Source organism: Aethalodelphis obliquidens, unplaced genomic scaffold (assembly GCF_003676395.1).
Source record: "Aethalodelphis obliquidens isolate GAN/ISIS:26980383/991018 unplaced genomic scaffold, ASM367639v1 scaffold34, whole genome shotgun sequence".
NCBI classification, from domain to species: domain Eukaryota; kingdom Metazoa; phylum Chordata; class Mammalia; order Artiodactyla; family Delphinidae; genus Aethalodelphis; species Aethalodelphis obliquidens.
In genome coordinates, this window is record NW_020837978.1 from 1,189,673 (window position 1) to 1,208,013 (window position 18,341).

At 48.5% G+C, this 18,341-nt stretch overlaps 1 protein-coding gene and 1 long non-coding RNA gene across 4 annotated transcripts in view; both read right to left on the minus strand.

The window, feature by feature from the left end:
* Window positions 1–18,341, minus strand: part of GMDS (GDP-mannose 4,6-dehydratase) — a 485,716-nt gene that overhangs the window by 187,927 nt on the left and 279,448 nt on the right. The gene's annotated exons all lie outside the window — the stretch shown is intronic.
* The window catches only part of LOC113631662 (uncharacterized), a 44,814-nt gene continuing 44,565 nt past the window's right edge, over window positions 18,093–18,341 (minus strand). Inside the window, exon 2 of the long non-coding RNA XR_003437479.1 lies at window positions 18,093–18,341. This is a non-coding gene — a long non-coding RNA (uncharacterized LOC113631662).

Here is an 18,341-nt window from a genome sequence, read left to right on the forward strand (position 1 = left end):
CCCAGATCGCTGACAGATAAGCTTCACTATCAGAGGAAATCCTTCAAAACTTTGCACCAAGAAATAGAACAACCTACACCTTCTTTTTTTTATTTATTTATTTTTCCTGGAGGGAACTGAAAAAATCAGATTTCAGTAGCATTGTTTTGTTTGTTTGTTTTGTTTAGAATATTTTGGCTGGCAATTATGGCAAAGACAATGAATGTACAAGCTGTCCCAACTGTGTCTATCCAGCAAATTTTAGTAGCATTACTACACGAAAGTACATTTCAAAATAACTTTTGGCCGAAGACCGAACACATACTTTTTTTTATAAGGAGGCTAACTTCTCTCTTAGATAATTTCATGCAAGTAAAAGACCTTAATAACAGAATTACTAAGTTATTTGTAATCTTAAGGTGACATTTCTTAATATGAATTGATGATGATTAACTTAAGTGGCCTCTTTAAACAAAACGGAAAGTGGGCCTCAGAAGAGAACTTTGGGCTGCATTGTCCTAGTCAGTAAATGCTGCTAAACCTCAACGCTTAAATCACATTTTCCTAGAACCTTCCTCACGTTCCAACTGAGCACGAAATGAGACTCTGGTTATCGATGAAAAGTGGGAACACTTGAAATGATGGCAGACAAATAGTTTTCACATCGCGCGGCATTTTACATCTGAGCTGGGGTCATCTGTCAGTGCCACCATCTGACTCTGATGACCTCGCTGCACCTCACAGACAGACCTCGTTTCACCATGCCTGGCTCTACTGCAGTTCACAGATACTGTGTTTTTTACAAATTGAAGGTCCGTGGCAACCCTGCATTGTCGGATAATGGTTAGCACTTTTTAGCAATAAAGTGTGCTTTAATTAAGGTCTGTACATTTTTTGGATGTAATGCCAATGCACGTGTGATAGACTACAGGGTCGTGTAAACTTTACATGTCCTGATCACCCAAAATAGCCCCCACATTCAAGATGGTATTTATGCTTTTAGTGGAAAAAAGTGTGTCAGGAATCCCTCTGCAGCACTTCCTGATGATGAACACAGATGCACACACATACACACACAGCACGTGTACACATGTAAACACAGCTCTCACAGAAAAGGCACACTGATTACAGCAGAATGACACACCAGTCTATAACCTTATTTATTAGCCAGCCACTTCACTGTTCACAGATACTGAGTGGATATTCTAAGTGAGACCTTCTCCAGTGGCTCCTGATGATGCTGGTCTGTTCACAGGGCGCCCTTCGAAGTCCTCACGGGATATTCGTGCAGGACGCACTGCGGGCAGGCGTGAAGCCCAGGCCTGCCGGTGAGCCCGGGAAGGCGCTCCCCGGGCCCCCTGGATAATATGAAGAGGGGAGGGGAAGGAGGGACCTAGAAACCACGGCTTCTAATGGCTTTTTCTCTCTCAAATTCTCAAAACCAAGAAAAGGAAACACAACTACTCCAACATAAAGTGAACCATAATTTAAAAAAATAATAATAATGAAGTTTCTCTCCAGAGAGAGTAGGAAAGATGGGAAAACTGAGTCTGGAAGGAGAAACAGAGTCTGGAAGGCACGGGACACAGAGCAGGAAGGCTGTCTCACACCTCCTGACATCCTGAATTACAAACCTCGATTTCCTCCACTGAACTCCTGAACTTGTAATCTGTATTCTGGAAAACTCGGGCCAGGCAGAGCAAGACGTGAAGGCTGCAGAGGTGACCAGAGCCGAGGTGGCCCAGCTGTGGAGCACAGCCCAGGGGGGCGTCTGGACAGGTCTCTAAATTCAGTATTTACAACCTCTATTTTTTAGGAGGTAGCAGCCCTTGCTGTGATCCAAGAAGGCAGAAAGTCTGGCAAAAGAAATGATTACGACGGAAAAGACTCTTGGGGAAGAAAAGCAGCTGACATCATTCCTGACTCTTCAGATGTGTTTAAGAAGCATCGCTGGGTGCCTTTCATTGGAGAGGGGAAAATGTTCCAAAGAACCTAGAAGATGGCTAGAAGGATGACAGCGGCAGCAGGACACTCCCCCTCGGCCAGTGCGGGAGACTGAAACAGAGACGCCTGTCCAGGCTGTCTTGTGGTTGAAGTCCCACGCGTGCACATGGCTCTCGCACCTAGGTCCAGACGCACCCCTGGTTCTCTGCCCCGTCTCCCAGGCCTGAGCAATCTCTCCGCCCTAAACTAACCAGCGCTCTGATCCCAGCTTTCCCTCTGCTGGATGTGCATCAACCCACGTTTCTGCCCCATTGCAGCATCATACGCCCCCGGAGGGAGGGCTACAGCCCTGGAGTCGGCTGGATTCCTTTCCTCCCCCCTGCCCCGATGTTAATCAGTTGGTAGACTGTACATATCTGCCCGGGCAGCATCTCTGTCAGCCAGGGCTGAAGTTCCCATTTGTGCTGGCCTGAGCCTTCACAGCCTGTCAGACAGACGTGGCCCCTGACTTGAGAGTTTACAGTCGAAGGGGAGCTAAGCCCTGTAGGCAGAGGGAAGTGCACAAGATATACGGCAGCGAAGTTCAGGGTACTGGGGGAGTCCACGGCCAGGGCATCGAGCCAGGCGTTGGGAGCTGGGGAGGGTTCTGGGGAAGGGACATTGAAACGGACACTCGGAGGATGCGAAGTGAAGGCGGCAGGAGGTCCCGGCACTGCTGTTGCTTACTCTGCCTGAAATCCACCTCAAATCCCAGCCCCGCCAATCCGCCCGGCTCCCCACTGCCTATGGACGAAGCGCAAACCCCTCAGTTTCGCCTTTGGATTCTCCACGGCCCGGCACCAAGCCATCTTCCCTGAGGCAGGCACCCCAGCACGTGCGCCCCGGTCACAGTCCAGCTCCCAGCCTCTGGACCTGTGCCTGCGTCCCCTCCGCCCAGAATCCCGGGCCTCCAGATGCAACGAAGCTTTCGATGTCCAGCGCCAGGGGCACCCTCCCCATGAAACGTCCGGGGGCCCCTGAGCTACCCAGCCCAGGCCAGGCCCTCCCTGCCCTCAAAGCAGAAGCGCTTGACATTTGCTACTTTCTGCCTTGGGTCACTAAACGCGCTTTCTTTCCCGAGTGCCAGCCGTGTGCCTACCAGAGGAGGAAAGACAGCGAGTTCCCTCTGGGAGGCTGTGCTTGGGCCAGCCTCTGAGACACCAGGGAGGGGACGTCTACAGGGCAGGCTGTCCCGGGCCGGGAGCAGGGAGAGGGCTGCACTGGAGACAACTGCGGACTGAGAGTGCACGTGGCCGCAGGGCCGGGAGCCAAGGAGTCACCGGGCAGGGCGGGCAGAGCACCAACCCTCCGGCTGGAGAGTCCCTTGTGGGGGGCTGTCCTGAGCACAGGTGCTGGGAGTACCGTGCCCAGCCACAACAATCCAGACTGTCCCCAGACATTGTGACATGTCCCCTGCGGGGGGCACAGCCACCACCGCCCGAGAGCCACTGGCCTAGACCTGTGAGCACAGGTCCCAAGTATGTTTCTTTCTTCCCGTGATTTAGTCACTCGCTGATTAAATTAACTGTAAAGCAAGCACTTGGTGAGCGGCTGTGACGTATAAGGCACTCATGCCAGCACTGGAGGCTGTGCCACATGCTGAACACCTCTTTACAGAATACCTGGAAAAAGGCTACATTTCAGGGGGAAACCCGGTAACAGCTGTTCATAAAGGGACATGAGCACTGGAAGCACACAGATCAGAGGCTCCGCACTCAGGCGCCCACAGGCTACACGCACAGCGAGGGGCCCGACGTGTCTGCCCACCTTCCCTGAAGCAGACAACGCAGGTGAAGACGCACATGACGCTGTTGTTTCCTGTCCTCGCCAGATGCAGAAGTGCTCGCTGACTTGCGAATAAGCGCGCAACGTGAAGCCTTCTGATTCGTAACTTGTGAACACACGGTAAATGTCCTCAGCTGCCATGGAGTGAGACAGTTTTGTCACTGAAAAAACAAATCCTAGAATTGCTGTGGCTGCAGCTTTTCCCTGAATTTGACTTTCTTAAACCCCTGTTGTAACCTCCTCACTCTAAAAAGACTAAATGGTAAGAAGGACCCTGTTACGCCCAAAGCCAGCACTCCAGATGGACGCTCTTCACTGTGGTACCTAAAACAGCAACACTGTCGGGAACTACGACGGCAGAGCTTTGCAATCCCTTCTCTCTAACAAAGAACTTTTCAAAATCCTTTTCATGGAGCCAGAATGGCTCAGAAAAAGTAGGTGTTCTTTGCAAAATGTGAGGTTTACTTTTCACAATAAGGAAGTTAGGCCTTAAACAGCTTTTGTACCTGAAGACACATGTACGTAAAATTCCATTTGTTTCCCTGTAAACAGTCCTTATGTTCCCATGGAGGACACCAGACACATCCTACTTCTTCCTAATTCTCCCCATTCACACACACGTAGGCTCCTGGGCCTTCCGCTCCAAATAAAGGCACAAACTGGCAGCAAACAGATGGCAAACCTCTGAACAGTTTCTTCCTCGTGCCAGGCTGCTCTCGGATGTAAATACATTCCCAGACTGTGTTAAAAATGGGGCCCTTTCTGGTTCCGATTCGGTTTCTGTCACCCAAGTTCTGTTCCCGAGAAAGTCCTTGCTGTGGACACGGGCATGGAGGCCCCTCCACAGGGACGCAGTGAAGCCTCATCCAGGGCCCTGAGCTACGCCTGTTGCCTGGTCGGTTTTCAGTGAACCGACAACGCCGGCCTGTTTATCGGAACTGCAACCGGGCTGGCCTCCGCGGGGTGGGCCAGGCTCGCAATAACCCTGAATGCACCTGTTAATTTTGCCTCTGGGTAAACAGTTGAAAACTCCTCAGCTATTTCCTCAAATTGGGTGGAAACAAAGAAACATGAGATTAAAAAAAAATGTCTAGATTAGGGAATTGGAGATGCATTAATTTAAAACGGGAACAGGGTCAAACTAGGGGCTGGGAGGCTAATAAGTACAGAGCACACAGCAGGGTAAGAGTTCACTTAATTTACCCCGAGATCTATTCCAGACGCGGCCAATGAGAGATTATTGGATCCAGACCTGTGACTGCTTCCTAAGGCCAACCTCACTTAAGTGTCACCGCCTGCCCATCAGAAATATTGCTAGTACCCCAACCTGTTCACAGGAGGGGGGCTTACTCAGCTGGCAGCCCCCTAACTTTTGTTCTCTGTGCTGCTCCCCCTAATTCCCTCCTCTGCTGTGGGAATCGGGCAGAACAGCTGCCATGCAAACCGCAGGACACCCAAGTTGATCCTACTCAATGAGATTTTTAGTGCTTTATTACACGGAAAGCCAACCCCAAGGATAACAGACTACAGACAACAGCAAACGCTCTATCAGGCCGGCGGTATGCGGTTAAGGGCTGCCCATCAGTCAAGCGCGCTTTCTTACACATCAGATTTAGAAAGAAGGAGAAGAGGACGGAGCCTAAGACAGTTTAGTTAAGATGTTCAGAATGCATGTGTTTGCTCCAAACCAGAGGGGAGAGCTGAGGGACCAGCTGTAATTAAGACTGTCTTCTAACCTTTTAATTATTATTAATGTGGACACTTACAAGACTGAGAAAATGTATATATTTTACTGCAAAAGGAAATCAGTTCTAGGTGTTTGCTGATGTCACTTAAATATTTAAGTGCATTTGGTGAGCAATGATATATACTATACTCACATTCAAGGGGTTTACTGGAAATAACAGACTTTGTTAAAGATAGGAGCTTCAGGGCAGGAACGCGCTTCTTGCCTGTGCAATCTCGACTGTCTGAAAACACACAGCTGTGCGGCAGGACACAGGCATCTAATGGGAAAGGCTTTTTTGGGGCGGTGATCCAGGCAAACCAGTAAGGAAGTGATCACCAACACTAAACCACCGGGAGCTTTCCCTCACCGGGTGTTTACACCACTAAACACCACGTTAAAAAAAATAAGAATGAAAAACAAGAAACGCTGGACTGGAGAACTACCCCCAGAACATGAAATAAATGCTCTAATGGGGCTTCCCTGGTGGCGTAGCGGCTGAGAGCCCGCCTGCCGATGCAGGGGTCACGAGTTCGTGCCCCGGTCCGGGAGGATCCCACATGCCGCGGAGCGGCTGGGCCTGTGAGCCATGGCCGCTGAGCCTGTGCGTCCGGAGCCTGTGCTCCGCAACAGGAGAGGCCACAACAGTGAGAGGCCCGCGTACCGCAAAAAAAAAAAAAAAAAAAAGTGCTCTAATGAAAATCCGAGGTGACTGGACTGTCTGTAATGCGAGCATCTCCCAACCTCACACCCCTCTTCTGTTTCTTATTCAGAACAATCACCTTTTATTTGCAGAGATGCACTCTTTCAAATAAGAAAAAAGTGGCAGGCCACTGGCAGACACCGCCGAGCAGTGGCCACACGCGTGCGCGGTCCCCGCCCGTGTGTGTCTGAAACTGACCACTACGCTGGGTCCTGGCCCCGCGGGCAGCAGACAGGAAGGAGGCCGTGCAGGGCCCCTGCCTGTACCACACGGGGCCCCTGGGACCACTGCTCTCCCATGATTGTCCCTCCAACCACTGGGTCGCAGTGGCAGCAGCTGATGAAGACTCAGGGCACCTGCTCGCCCTGGGATCAAGCCAGGGACCACGCATGCAGGGGGTGTGCCCAGAACTGAACGTCAAATGACAGGTTCGATTTGCTGGTGCTTCCTTTGGGTCAAATCTTCCAAGTACATTTTCTATAACAAGGAAAGATTTTGCCTAATGAGTTGACTCAGAAATGAAGTCAAGACGTCCATTCTAGACGCAGAGATACATCTGCTGCTTCGTGCTGCACAGCAGTGTTTCACTATTTATCTTCCACAAGCCTGACCCTTCCCGAAAGGATGCTTTTCCTCGTAATTCACGCTTTGATGATTTTGCACTTGATCTTTCCCATTCTCACTTTTTCCTCTGGACTTCCATTGCTAACAACCCTCGCCTACTTTTCTTTTTTTTTTTTCAAACATCTTTATTGGAGTATAATTGCTTTACAATGGTGTGTTAGTTTCTGCTTTATAACACAGTGAATCAGCTATACATATACGTATATCCCCATGTTTACTCCCTCTTGCGTCTCCCTCCCTCCCACCCTCCCTATCCCACCCCTCTAGGTGGTCACAAAGCACCGAGCTGATCTCCCTGTGCTATGCGGCTGCTTCCCACTAGCTATCTATTTTACGTTTGGTAGTGTATATATGTCCATGCCTCTCTCCCGCTTTGTCACAGCTTACCCTTCCCGCTCCCCATATCCTCAAGTCCATTCTCTAGTAGGTCTGTGTCTTTATTTCCGTCTTACCCCTAGGTTCTTCATGACCTTTTGTTTTTTTTTTTTTCTTTTTCTTAGATTCCATATGTATGTGTTAGCGAAAGAGAAAAACAAATATCGACTACTTTTCTGTTCCTGGGGGTGGCAGAAGGAGGCAGGTCTGCTCACCACTTAGTGTCCTCACTTCTGTCCTTGTCGGAAGAGGGGAAATGCAGGCGGGCCGTGACAGAGTTTCTTCCATTTCCTTTCTTTCCTCCTCACCAAGTGCACACAGGAAACTTCTGAAAACGGCCCGAGACACGCAACACTGCCACATGGAGCACAAAGCATCGGGCCTTTCGGTAAAAGGTTGTCTCAAGGTTACACGGGAGATAACAGGGCGTGTGTGTGCACACGCGGACAGCCATGGACGTGGGGCTGGACAAGCTGTCCAGATCTGCACAGAGCAGGAGGCTGCCAGGACACCAACATGTGGAGTAATGAGTTCACTAAAGAGACACTCATAATTGGGCAATCGTTCCGGCAGTTCAAGGCTCGGTTAAGATGGCCTGGGAGAGGTAACCGCTTACTGTGGGTGGTGAAACACGCCAATCCTACATGGATCAGACCGAGTTATTCATTTCAGAAATCCCCTGAGTCGAGTGAATGAGTCATGCACGTAAGGTGTATTTTGTGTTTTATTTCCTCCACTCCGATACCAGTGCGAAATCCCCCCACTCCCCTGCCCCACCCTGGCCTCTAGCACCGTTCGGAGGCAGACAATGCCACCACTGTTTCCAGAACACAGACATGGTCAAGAGTGGAATAACATCATGATGCCCCGGGGGACAAGGCAGCTGAGGCTGTGTCAGCATTTCCATTATAAAAATCTCTTTTCAAGGACTAATAGCTCAGTTGTAAAAATTCACACCCACACCCAGGTAAAATTTGTTAGCAGAAACTATTTCGTTCTGTAAAACGGGAAAATGTACGCGTTCAAAAAGTCATACTTTGAACGCACACCAATTTCTCCTACACAGACATGGGGCAAGAGGCCTCGGGGAAAGGTGAGTCCCCGTCTGTGGTGGGGGGCGTGGCCTCGGGCAACGACAGGCACCTCGGTGGCAAATCAAGGGCAAAGAGACCACATGCTGAATTGGGATTTCAGTTTTCAAAACTCAGATTTTGTCCTTGTCAAAACCAAGAGACAGTAAGACTCATGACCACCTTCTCTCCTCCGACACCATCCATCCTTATACAACAGTGGTTCTCATCCACTGGGGGGAGGTTCTCCCCCAGGGGGCCGTGGCCACGTCTGGGATGCCTGTGGTTGACACCCCAGCTGGGGTTGCGCTACCGGGGCCGAAGCCGGGGGGCTGCTCCCAGGGTCCCGGACGGCAGGGGTGGCGAGGTCGGGACTGCTGGTTAGTTACCCGGAGCCCCGCAGGCCACCCCCCACCCCGGGGGAGACCCGCAGGAGGCAGGCCTTGCGCACAGACCCTCTCCCTGGGGCCTGAAAGGTTCGTGTGTGTTTTCTTTATGCATCTACTGGAAAGGAGGCACGTCAACATCCCACATCCACTATTCGGCCTCTTCCCCTGGTCATACTTTCCTGCTAAGGGTGACTTTTTCTAAAGCACAGAGACAACCAGAAAAAAGAAAGAAAAGGAAGATGAGAAATAAGTGGCCCTGTGCGAGGCCCCGATGCCTGTTTTCTGTTTGCATTAGAGGGAGGCGGCCGCGCTGCGGGGCCACAGCGTGTAGTCTGGGCTCACGGGCACCAAAAACCTTCCGCTCGCCTTGTTCATCCATGACGAACGCATCGCCAATGCCCGCATTTTATCTCCTATCCATCAATCATCTCCACACCGCGGGTCAGGGAAGACACGAGGGGCTGTGTGTGCCCTGATGACCCGCGATGGGAAACGGGCGAGGAAGGTACAGACGAGACTCTAAGAACAAGGTCCCAGGCCCGACCTCAGCACGAGCGTCAGCGTATTCTCCAGGTGCCACCTGTTTGCTAAAACCATCAAAGTAACGTATTCTGGTCATTCAAACGTCAAGTCCTTTTCTTCCTTATTTCTCCCATCGAAAGAGAACAAGGGCAAGAGGCGGAAGGTAGAGTCCCATCGAGAGGAGAGACACAGCCCTGCAGAGTGTGGTCGCCCCAAGCTCGGGGACGGCCGACAGCACCCCGCAAAATGCCACTGCCCGGAGAGGGTGTGCCCTTCCTCATCGGCTGTCTTGGTAGCTGTCACAGGGGCGAGGCAGATGACGTCTAACAGCAGAGGAGAAAGAACGCAAGGATAGCACGTTAAGCAAAGTAGTCAACTGGACGAAGCAATGAAAGTCTTACTTTTGTTACCAAAATATAGCATATGAGCAACTAGTAGAGTGACAGGGAAATAATATTCACCAGGTTAAAGTATACATAAAACTCAACCTTCCAGAATTTGAAACATTTCCAATGGAATTTAAATTTACTCTGCCAACAAATTATAGGCATCGTATCATATCCTTTCTCTCCACTGCTACTACTGTTACTGCTCCAACACACACACACACACACACACACACACACACACCCCACACGTGTGTAAAGAGGCATATATGCACTTCCTGGGGAGATTCTGGCATTGTGAGGTTGGATTTATAAACGTGCATATACACTGTGTGTCTGTGTATCCATCTCTCAACCCCCAAACCTCCCACAAGAGTCCCACATCCTCCGGAATCCGAAGGGCCGCGCAATGAACACTCACCAAGGTGCAGGCGGAGGAGAGGCAAACCTCCCTATGGGTGCACAGGCAGCCTCGAGGGGCAGGTCCTGCATTTCGGGGTGTGGCCAGCGAGGGCAAATGTGTTAGCTGTTGGAGGTGACAGTGATAACAATGGTGTCTGAGTGTTTAAAATGCCTCAACCGTTTTCATCTCCTGATTCTGGTGAGTAAAGTCACTGAACATGAGAACCGTCTCTGTACTAAGCCTGGCCCTGGCGCTTCCTCACAGAAAGCTGTGCTCTAACCCACCTGCGGGCACGGGCTGCATCCACTCCTAGTTACAACTCGGGACCTACACTCTCTCCCTTTACTTCCTTAAGTCAGAGAAGTCCTCCTGGCCCTGAAAACATCCCTGGCTACCGTATGGTGCCAGACTTCCCCACCGATTAGACAGGCGCTCTCCCCGCGGCTGGGAGCTAACGTGCTTCCACTCTTTGCATTTCACAGTCCGCGGCTGCACAGACTCCCTCGCTGGGATGCGGACACCCCAGCTTTGCTCAGGATAGGTGACACTAGCAGCTGCCCATCTGGACAAAACGCAACAGAGCAGAGTGAGCCCCTTACCCCCAATGGGGTTCAACACGCAGGGCCGCTCCGCCCGGGCTGCAACGTGCAGCTTCAAGAGGCAGACTCAGAGGGGCCCCTCGTTCTGCCGTGTGCTTCTGACACCTTGCCCCTGGGACCAACCACTCTACTGCCAACAGGGCCTCGGGGAAGTGACCACTCATTCCCTAAGTCTGTCTTGAGCTGAAGGACAGCAGTTCGTCAATGCGATGGAGAGAGAGCGCAAAAATATTAAAGACCACTCGCGAGCTTCTAATCATGCTCAGAGTCTAAGGAATCAAACAGATGAAGCTGGTCCCAGGATGCAGACAGCTGCACCACACACTAAGGGAACGAACAGGCCCCTCCACAGGGCAACACACGCACCCAGCGGCGAATCCAACCTCTGCAGACACACCCGAGGCTTCTGATTAGACAATCACCAAGTGACGAAGCAAGAGGAGGGCCAGGCCTTAGACGGAAGGAGGGAACCGCCCCAGGACGTTCACTGCGGGGAACCGGGCGGGGCCTTGCTGCTGGCCCCTCTCAGGAGATGGCCAGCCGTCAGGAGCACAGGGCTCCTGGAGTTCCTCTCAGGAGATAAGGCCTGTGGACACATGGGGGCCGTAGGTCTGGGGCAGCTCACGCTGACCCGGGCTGGAGAGGGATGTCCGGTCCACGATCTCAGCTCCTTACACTTTGGAAACTGCAGTTCGGCTCCAGCTAAGGGTTGGTTGATGCAGGGTCACCGTAGGGCTCATTTGGAAAGTGTTCCTAAACTTCCTTTTATCAGGAATGGCCTCTTAAAATGGAACATACACTGGCCTCCCGTTTGTGGGTCTGAGAGCCACCAGCAGAATGCAGATGCCCAAAGCCTGAGAAGAGGGGCGGCCCTGTCTGTTTGGCATCATCAGAAAGATAATGAAATGCATCTGTATTATTCTTTACATTTTGTAGCAGGACTGATCCATGGACCGTGTGCAGACTTGGGTTTGTTTACGAATTAAGTTGAAATCTTCTGACAGTCTAGCAGTTGCCACTGTTAGAAATTGCATTTCCGTGATTATAAGCAAAGGACACCGAGGTCGGCGTCCTGGAAAATTCACCAGATTGATTTTAGGATAAATTCTGCCATGTCCACCCCCAGCCTGCATTACACGTATGAACACGTGTCTCACTGTATCAGAGCCCCGTGTGTATTACGTTCATGAAGATCTACGCCCTTGACGTACGAGAAAAGTCACAGAGCTGAGAGCCGGGAGCCTTACGTCTCATTAGTCTGTGACTCCAAACATCTCAGCACATTGAATAAAACATATAAAATCAGACTAAAAGGATCCATAATGTTAAATCTTCAAACAAGAATGAAGCCTGGAGAAAACTGCTTAGACGTTCCCCCTCATTTCTTGCAAAGTAAGCTCATATTTAAGTTCAGATGGACCGGGTTAACAATGACTATTTTTACTGTTAAAATGCCCCAGGGAAGTTATAAACGCACCAAATATGCTATTAACCTTCCTTTATATTGTGTGCAGCTGTATGGCTTTGTACCAGGGACCAAACTTCCCAACCAGGCCAGCAACGTGAAAGAGGCTTTTTTTCCAAAACCTTTCGATAACAATGCTTTGCTTGTCACTAGATTTCCATTTCTTTTTTCCTACTACTTCACACTACTATTCGGTTTGGATTTTCCTTATTGCAATTACTTTTTGCTGAGGAGTGCATTATGCATTACCGAACAGGAGTAAAAACAGGCGAAGAAATGTCACGAACAGAGGTGAGTAAATTCAGATGTTTATTTCTGATGCCCAGAGTCAACACTTTCTTAACTCTCAAAATCCTTCTCCCTGACCAGTTTAAAGAGGCGTTTTTAACGTTTCTGTAGGGCCTTCCTCAGCTTCAGTAATATTAAGGATGGTCAATCGATCTTATGAGAATTCAACAAAGATGATGATGTTTAGTCTCTTTTTCTTACTGTCTACATGGGAGGCTAAAATCTCTTCAGCTTCTAAAAGGGAATTTTAATGGCTTTCGATCGTTTACAAGCGCTGGCAGGCTCCATTAAAGGAGAAGTGTCAGCCACATTTCTGGGCCTTTCTCTTTTCACAGGACTGAGATGGAAGCAGAGGCCCTGAGGTCGGCTTCTCAGGTCTGAGGGGACACGCCCTGTCCTCTGTCCTACTGTTTACACTTTATGAACTTTGTACTCAGACCTGCACAAAATGACGATTCAGCCGAGGCCCTCACAGCTGTTACCTGCCCAGTGTACTGTCGCACGATTTCTTTTTGACATCCAACCACAGCACCTACGCAGGAGACAAACAGTGGACACGGCAGAAGTCCCACTAGGACCCTCGTGCCGTGTCTGCTCTGCTGACGGAAGTGCTTTCCTCAAATGCTGCCGCTCACAGAAAGGCCGTCGACAAAGTAATCACTGAGATGGTTCTCATGAGAGAGACGAGAACAAAAACTTCCTCAGGCAGAAGGTGAGACTAGGCTAAACTGCAGGGCCCTGGGTGAGACTTCAACACAAAAAGTCAGCTCCATTTGGTGTAAAGTTGCGAACTTTTAGCGGTACCGGCCACCAAGTGCGCAGTGAGACAAGTGTAACTGCCTTAACGAGTCCCCTCCTCCTGAGACTGGAGTCCAACCTCTGCCCCTCCTCATGGGGCTGAACTTCCCATCTGGCTTCTGCTTTTGCTTTATGAGTCAGGAAAAACGACACGAAAGCCCTTGCTTCTGAGCGATCTGTCCAGAGGCCCCAGGCCGTGGATGGGTGGCTGAAGCGTCTGGGGTCGGGCAGCCCCGCCCTCAATGGCACGGACGGCTCGTAAGCCCAGCGCCCTCTGAGGTTCCCTGTGCACAGTCGGGGGCCGCACAGATGAGGCCACAGCCCTTGTGACAGTCACATTCAAATCGTGACACTTGACTGCATCCAAAGAACAATATCATAATTTACTTATTAAATGCCTTCAAATATATTCATCCTTATTTTAAGAAAACGGTACTAAGTCCAAACTTGACGAAACTAGAGAATCTTGCTTAATGATCGGACTAGAACAGAAGCCGACAACACACACTGCCCTTCTCCTCACTGGTCTTCCAGACCTCAGATTCTAGTGAGGAAGACAGACTAAGCAAATAACCAGTTACAACCTCACAAAACATCTACATCGTAATTTGTTTTTTAAAAAAAAGGAAGAGATGATATCCTGTAATGACCTATAGTGGAAAAGAATCTAAAAAAGTATATATAACTGAATCGCTTTTCTGTACACCTGAAACACAACACTAAATTAACCATACTTCAATTTTTTAAAAAAAGATAATCAATGAGGAAAAAAAGGAAGAGAGAAATTCAAAATAAATCAATGACCTGACTTTAACAATACATATTTTTAAATACTGGGAGTACACAAATTAGATATTCAGTTAAAACATTATGATAAATTCTGTAATTTTTTTCAGTTTAAAGAAGTTGCTTCGTATAATGGGCTACTGCTCAACAATAAAAAATACACAACAACTGGGGTGAATCTCAGACGCATATGCTAAGTGAAAGAAGCCAGACTTTCAAATGCTACTGCTGTCGAATTACATTTATATGTTACTCTGTAAAAGGGGGAACTATGGGGTAGAACACTCCGTGATTCCGAGGGGTGAGACATGGGAGGAGAAGAGGAAGCTGTGGGGTAGGGGCAATTTGCTGAGGGATGGGCTGTCCTAAATCTTGACTATGGTGGAGGTTACAGGACTACACGCAGTTACAAAACCCGCAGAACTACAGACCAAAAAGGATGAACTTCACTGTGTGTAAGTTACATCTCAGTAAACCTGACTCAACACCAAACAGCTGATATTTTTCACTAAAATACGGAGAGTTGCCCCAAATCAGACGAAAAGAGTCTTAAGAGCGTATGTTGCCAGCCATGAAAGGGAGCCGGGTCCACAGGTTTGGGTTTTTAGGAACTTGGTTCAGAAGGTAAAGGCATGCGTTTAGAAGCTTCAATAAGTCAAGTTCTCCAACTCACTGAGTCGCATACGACCAAATGCTGATGCGAGGGAGGTAAGAATCCCAGCATTCCCGCTCCCCCCGGGGTCAACCAGCCGTTTCCCCTGGTGCCGCCCACATCTGCTCCACCAGTTCTGGCCAGCGGGCAGCATCTGGGCCAGGGCTCACCATCCCGTCGGGGCAGGAAACACCAGGCCTCTCCATTCAAGAGCGTAATTTACAGAAACCAGCTCTGTCTTTCCTCTGTCTTCCAGTTAGTTAGTGGCCTGCTTCTGAGCCAGGTGCCCGGAGTAAAGCCTGACGGGTCAGCCGCAGGCACGATGCTCACAGGATGGAGGGCTCTCAGGATGCGAAGGACAGAAAGCTAGACCAACAGCTCCCAAGTTCTGGGCTGACAACGTTCATTCCAGATGGACAGGTGCACAGTCTAAGTGGGCAAGACGATGGGATGCGGTTAAAGACCACAGTCTGCACCATGAACCGACAGCACGGGGAACCCAAGGGTTCTAGAACCAGGAGGTTAGCGCGAGGCTGCTGTCTGCCCTGCACCTGAGTTAGCCATCGCCAGCGTTAACAGCTCTGGTCATTAACGGTCTGCCTTACGTGAAGTCAAACTCTTTCTTGTAAAATGTTATTTTGACCTTTGGAACAATATAGATGATTTCTATTCCCTCTACTAAATAACAGCCTCTCAAGTGTGAAGACGAAGCTTTCAAGTTTCCACTTTAGGCCAAAGCATATACTGAAGTAGTTTCTAAGAAGTATTTACAATTGCCAACTAAACGACGTTAATTCCTTGACCGCAGTCACCAGAAGCGTCATTCTCTATCCACCATTCTCTGGTGGCCAGCAAGTCAGCCTTGGGTCATCCAGAAGCCCTAGGAGTTGAAAGGTCGCATAATCTCAAAAGGCAGATGCCAGAGGCTCTGAATGTTACACCAGCAATGGCTGGGGGGGTGGGGGGACGGCGGGCAGGGGCACTCCAGCTTCGGACACTGGGGGCACAGCCAGGGGTTAGTTCTACCCCAGAGCCAGTGGGGTAAGCAGCTCGGTCCTGCCTTCCAGAGGGAAATCAGGGGAGCCTGGCTCCTGTGACAAGAGCGGCCTCCAGGGCTGGATGCCAGCGCTACACAGCCTGATCCAATTCCCCTGATTTCAGGGCATGAAGCAGCAATGTCAGCGGCTAAAGGTCATCTCTGCAATCTCTCCCCTCCAAAAGTGAAGGACCAAGAGGCACCCACAGGTCACAGAGAAGCTGGCCAACTGGCTGGCCTGCTGTCACAGCCCTGTCCTGCGGCAGATGCACTTCCTTCCCCGACCACAGCGAGTCCTTACGAAGGACTTAGGAGTCCCACAGCGGGGCTTACGAACACGCCTGGTCCCGTTCAACTTTTCTTCTGAGAAAGTTCGTGTAGATTACAAAGACAAAATATAATTTATCTCTTTCAGACCTAAATTTAGTTAAAATTCAAACTGAAGAGCAGATATTATTGACTATGTTTAAGAACAGAGACATTCCACAAACCTTAAAATAATAAAAGAGCCTCAGAGAGGACATTTGCTTCAACCCCTTTCCCAACCATTGAAGTTTTAGTTACTTTAAACCTTGGAGTATTTGACTAGGATTTACAGAAAATAACTCGAACAGGAAGGGAGATGATGATGAAAGAACAGATATTTCTGCACTAGAACTCCTCATTCTTCACAAACCAGACCAATAAAAATAATGTTTTGTTTGATGAGTTAAGCTCATTTATTTATTTTAGAGGCTGTGGGTGATCCCTCGGTATTGAAAGAGAAATAAAAACTATTTTGTTTAGTATTTCAAACTGCAAGAGTGGTTCTCCCTTTACATGAACATACCTTGGACAGAAGAGACGGGAAAAGACAAGGGCTCCTGCTGGCACAGCATCGGGCGGCCAGGGAACAGCATCGCCAGAGCCTGTCAACAACACTCACCAGCGCATCAGGTGCTGGGACAGCACAGCGAGCTACTGGAAAGACTTGGCTGCATATTTCAAATGTGTAGCTCAGAAAAGTTCCTTGCATTAGCTAGAAGAAGGTGAACAAATACTAAAAGCTTTCATAAAGAGAGCCTATGATTTATACATCCCCACATCTTGCTATAGCTCATGCTGATCTGTCTTTGCCAAAGAATCTTCCCCAGTTGCACCCAGCAAGCCTCAGATTAACTTGAAAACATCTAACTTCTTATTCATGTAGTATTTTCCTCGGTAAGAAGTTGTGGATTTATTATTTGGTACTGTTGGAAGATATTCTTCTTCAGGTTAAAATAATGGGCATAACTGAAAAGCTGGTGGAGAAGAGAAACGATTTCTATGCACGTGATGATCATAACACTGTTAAGAAGTCTCTCCAAGCAGCACTCTCTCCTCCAAACATAAAATCCGCATCAGCTTACACCAAACGCTGAGCAAGCATCACTAAATTAGAGAAGTTAAATATTGAAGTTATACATAATTTATTAGAAGTAGCAACTGCTTAGAAGCTAAACTAAGTAATTATTCTACTTTTTAACATGTAAGGAAGGATGCTTATATTTTCACTCCACAGAACAGGAAGAAAACTTTCTCAGGGAATGTGACTTTAGACATTAAATTCAAAAGCGTCTGCCTTTGTTGCCTCAGTGGCCTTTGTCACCTGTGACTGGGGGAGTTGGCAAAGCCACCGAGAGGGAGGGGGATTTATCAACGAGCTGCAGCCGGGGGTCACACTCACAACCGCTAGTTTCTCGGAACACACGGGAAAACTCGCCACAGGAAAAACTCTAGCAAGTCAAAAAGAAAATGTTTTAGGATTTCAGCTTAGACGGTATATTTTTCCTATTTGTTTTAGTACATTTTTGTGTGTAGGATGAGTGGACTGGAAACAGCACCCACAAACGCTTGGCTGTAAACCCTGAAGTGTTATGTAATGTGTCCACATAGTAATTCCTCATATCACACTTCCAAACACAGGAAAACGTGTGTGTGTGTGTGTATGTGTGCGTCTTCCAATATAATAGGGGCGGGAGGGGAAGTCTCCTGGTGATTTTATTCAACAACTCTAAATTTACATGAAGTATCTGGGTAGCTTTTTTTTAAAAGAACTTTTGTGTAGCATGAGAATGGGCTATTTTATACTAGTGATTTAAAGATTCTGACACCTCCTAGAAGCTTTTAAAACATCATATACATTAAAATCCCTCCTAAGTAAAGATTTAGACGTGCTCTCCTTTGCTTCAGCTCATGCAGTGAGGACACCTGCATGTGTACGTCTAAACAGCACAGAAGGTGGACAGTGTATAAATCCCTCTACCTTTGGCATTATTGTAAAGCACACACTTATCAATAAAATGCAAACATGTCACATGCATGTGACTCCCTTCATATCTGTGTTTGTAAGAACTTCACAAATCACCAACCTGTAAAGTTAGGAAAAAATAAAAAACAAGCTGGGTAACATATTTTCTAGTGTGTAGCCTTAAAAAGACATTAACCAATTTCAAACAAATTAGCCAATAAACCAACACGAAAAAAGTGGTCATTTTCAACTGATAAGATTAAATCATCTATGAGAGGCAGGTCATTAACATTTTATTTATGAAAAAAATTTTAAGTCACTTTTTACAAAAATAAGGAATATGTTCCCTAGTTTATTATCAGTTCAAAAACAATCGGAAGAAGATGAAACGTGTAGATTTGCGTTACTTATACGACGTTTCTTATTCGTTGGTCTTTTACTGCATAGGAATGGCACCTCGATTAATCTTTCAAAGCAGGGATTCCGGAAGCTATAGTTAACCT